Source organism: Cervus elaphus, chromosome X (assembly GCF_910594005.1).
Source record: "Cervus elaphus chromosome X, mCerEla1.1, whole genome shotgun sequence".
NCBI lineage: Eukaryota > Metazoa > Chordata > Mammalia > Artiodactyla > Cervidae > Cervus > Cervus elaphus.
In genome coordinates this window covers 42,564,677-42,569,179 of record NC_057848.1, presented here as the reverse complement: position 1 = coordinate 42,569,179, position 4,503 = coordinate 42,564,677, and positions in this window count along the sequence as shown.

Here is a 4,503-nt window from a genome sequence, read left to right as displayed (position 1 = left end):
TCCCGCACGCCATGTGGCACAGCCATCCTCCCTTCCAAAAAATCAAAGCCAAACAAACAAAAAAACCACGCCTCTCCCAAACTTCACATGATGCCCGTTTTCTAGCGTATCAGCCTTTCCCTCTGCCCACCAGATTGCAGGTGTGTATGTCAGCAGTACACAGCATGGCTGGAGGAAACCAAGGAGATCTTCTAGAAAAGCCCCTTCAGATAATTTTCTAAAAGCTGGCTTAAAACTCAACATTCAAAAAACTAAAATCATGGCATCCAGTACCATCACTTCATGGCAAATAGATGGGGAAACAGTGGAAACAATGGCTGACTTTATTTTTCTGGGCTCCAAAATCACTGCCGATGGTGACTGCAGCCATGAAATTAAAAGACGCTTGCTCCTTGGAAGAAAAGCTATGACCAACCTAGACAGCATATTAAAAAGCAGAGACATTACTGTGCCAACAAAGGTCCATTTAGTCAAAGCTATGGTTTTTTTCAGTAGTCATGTATAGATGAGAGAGTTGGACCATAAAGAAAGCTGAATGCTGAAGAATTGATGCTTTTGAACTGTGGTGTTGGAGAAGACTCTTGAGAGTCCCTTGGACTTCAAGGAGATCCAACCAGTCCATCTTAAAGGAAATCAGTCCTGAATATTCACTGGAAGGACTGATGCTGAAGCTGAAGCTCCAATAATTTGGCCACCTGATGCAAAGAACTGACTTATTGGAAAAGACCCTGATGCTGGGAAAGACTGAAGGCAGGAGGAGAAGGGGACGACAGAGGATGAGATTGTTGGATGGCATCACTGACTCAATGGACATGAGTTTGAGCAAGCTCTGGGAGTTGATGAAAGCCTGGCGTGCTGCAGTCCATGGGGTCACAAAGAGTCGGAAATGACTGAGCAACTGAACTGAACTGAACTGAGACAGACAGAGACATGAAGTGACTTGTTCCCAGCTACTAGGTGGTAGGTAAAACTGGAAATTTCCATAGACATCCGGTCAGAAGACTGACCTGTACTTTTCTTCCCAAGCCAAATGGTTTCCCATTTAGGTTGTATTTTTCTGGACTTCCCTCATTGCCTCTATTCTCTCCATCCCACCCCTCAATTTCTTTTCATTCTGTCTACTTGTTGGGTGCAGGTGCCAAGCTAGCCTAGGCCAATCAGGAGAGCTAGCAGGCAGGAAGTAGAGCAGTGGACCCTGGAGGAGGGCATAGCAACCCACTCCACTATTCTTGCCTGGAGAATCCCATGGACAGAGGAGCCTGGTGGGCTATGTCGGACATGATGGAAGCGACTTAGTATGCATGTAGGTGTTCTGTAACCGGGAAGTTCAGACACCAGTTGTTGCTCTTCCAACCCAGGAGAAAAGAAACCTCTGCCACCATCCCCTGCACCCCTCCACTCCACCCCATGCCCTCTGAGGCCAACGGAAGTGCTAACTGGGAGCCATCTGCTCTTGGCATCAGTCTGAGAACATCCTGGGCAGCTGAGAGCGCAGTGCTGCCCTCCTGTGGTATAGGGGATGGGAACTGGTGAGGGTAACGATGCAGACACAAAGGCTCAATAGGCTCTGAAAGGGGAGGGTTCAAACAGATTTACAAAAGTCCCACTCCCTGCTGGGCACCCATGTCCCACCCAAACCACTTCCCCCCACACACACATCTTCCAGCCGGTGCCTTCTGACCACACCATTCATGGGGTTTAGAGAAGAGGAGAGGCCTGCTGTGTAGTTTGCAGAGAGGCATGACTCTCTGGACTCCCACATCTTCGGGTCACTAGGACTGTTGTCCTTATGGCTCCACACCACCTATTAAGGAGACATTGTAAAACCATGCCTTATTCTATTAGCAGGCCCTGGGCTGAATGACCTGGGGAGTGTACCAAGTTGGAAGTTCTGGTGTGTGTGTCTGGGTTAAAATATTAAAACTTTCTGTTTCCAGGCCAAACTTTGCTCCTATGCTCCAGACCACACATTGTGGCCTCAATTCAAGCACCTCCTGGCCAGCCCCACTTGGCTGTCCCAGAAGCAACTCAAATTTGAAGGCCCAACCACACTAGACTCCTTTCTCTCCCCCTCAAACCCACAGTCTGTCCCTCCCAATGAGCCCTTTCTTGATAAAGGCACTGCTGCTCACCTATGTGGCCAAGCAGGAAACCTGGGCAACCTCTCATCCCACTTGTCCACATGTCTGGGCACCAAGTCAGGCCTCTTCCATTCTGCACGTTTTCACTTCATCAGCCTAGCCCTGCACACCCTGGCAAGACTTGAGGTCAGGCCACCATCACCTGGACATGCAGTCTCAGCCTCTTGATGTGTTTTCCTGCCTCCAGGTCCCCCACCATCCCTACCCACCCACCTCCATTCTCCACCCTGTCCACAACCAGTCCTGAATGATGCGCCCAAGGCAACAGGAAGAAGGCCCTGCCTGACTGAATAGGTCCTTCTCTCGGAGTCTCAGGTACCCGAAGTTCCAGTCAATTCTGGGGACAGACGCTGACTTCACAGCTAGCTCATGCGTGAACACAACCCAGTTTATATGATTTATCCTACTGACATAAGATTTTCCTGGACAGTAAGGACAGAACATGAAGTGAAAAGGAAGTTTTGACACCAATGAGGAAGTCTGGAGCATGCCCAGAATAGGGTGATGCACCTGTCCACAGAGCCAGAGGGCATTCCGGGGATTTGGAGAAGCGGCTTCCAGAAAAGGGGTGGCCTGGGTCCTGCAGGGACCACCGGGAAGGAAGACTACCCTGGCAACGGAGAGGTCTCAGGTGGGCAGCTCCTGCAGTGACTGGGGAGCTCCAGGTCTCTCTGGGGTGGAGTCACTGAAGATTTCCCAGAGGAAAGGTGCTCAGATCTTCCAGAATGTGGTCTGGAGCCTCCTTTCAGAAGAGAGGGAAGAACCGGGGAGAGGAAATTGAGGGTGAGGCTGGAAAAGCAGTTCCCATTCTCCCCCTGAGACTTCTGACCTGAGGAGGTGAGAGCCCCACGTTTCTGCTCTGGGTGGGTGGGGCCTGATTCTCAGAGTCTGAAGGAGGTGTCGCACCTTTCTTTCCTGGTAAGTCTTCACAAAACACAAGGCTCTCTTCCCAACCCCCATCCTCTAGGTCTGCCGGAGAGACAGCCCCCTACAGCAACAGCTCCGCCAGCCCCCCACTATAGTCCTGCAAGATCAGGTTGAAGCCCAAGCCCTCTTTGGCTGCTCAGACAGATTCAGGACACCACCCCGCCAGTCCTCCAGCAAGGTAACACCACTGGACTTCTCGGGAAGGGACCACCATTCTCATCTTTGTACCTCTTGGGTGAAGTGTCCCCTAAACATAACAGGTGCTCAGAAAATTAGCCCTATGCCTCCCTCTGCTCAGCCTACAGCACGCTGCCTTTTTCTCTCCATCCTTGAGCATCCTCTGAAGCCAAGTCCCTCCCCTGCCCTCTGTTGAGATTATATCTTTTTTTAAAAAAAAAAAAAAAGAAAAAGTTTTTTTGGCTGCACTGCATGGCATGTGGGATCCTAGTTACCTGACTAGGGATTGAACCTGTGCCCCCCTGCAGGGGAAGCATGGAGACTTAACCAGTAGACTACCAGGAAAGTCTCAAGAATATACATTTTTACCTTCCCTCCCAGACCTGTTATACAGTGTATGTGACAAATCTGTAAACTACCAAAACCTACAAATTAGAAATCCAAGCATGAATCAACATTGTGGTGCGAGGTCTTTTTTAAAAAGTATTTCTGTTATGTGTATCTCATTGTCCTCCAGATAAAGCCCAGATTCCCACTGTGGCACTCAAGTCACTTCAAGATTTGGCTGCTGCCAAATGGGGAGATGTTGGTCAAAGGGTATGAATTTCCAGGTATGAATCAGTTCTGGGGATCTAATATATTGCCTGCTGACTATGGCTAATCATAGTGCATTACATACTTGAAAATTGTTAAGAAAATAGATCTTAAATGTTCTCAGCACAAAAACAAAATGGTAATTATGTGACATGATGAAGGCATTTGCTAACACTAGTGATGGTAATCACTTTGCAATACGAAAGTGTACCAAACCATCATGTCCTATACCCTGGTCCTCTGTCTGTGACACCTGATTATAATTGTTTTATTATTTGGAAATAATTTCAAATTTTAAAATGTTGTGCAAATAAAAATAGCACTAGGAACACTTGTATACCCTTTACCCAGATTCACCTATTGTTAAAATTTTATCCCGTTTCCATTATCATTTGGCTTTTCTCTCCACACACACACACACTCTGTATGTACAGTTGACCCTTGCAAAACATAGGGTTAGGGGCGCTGACCATCTGAGCAGTCAAAAAATCTGAAAATCCATGTATAATTTAGAGTATCTGTATAACTTATACATATATGTGTTTCCTCTGTGTCTGCATTTCTACACCCAAGAATTGTGTAGTACAGTAGTATTGACTGTTGAAAAAAATCCCCATATAAATGAATCCGTGCAGTTCAAACATATGTTGTTCATAGGCCAACT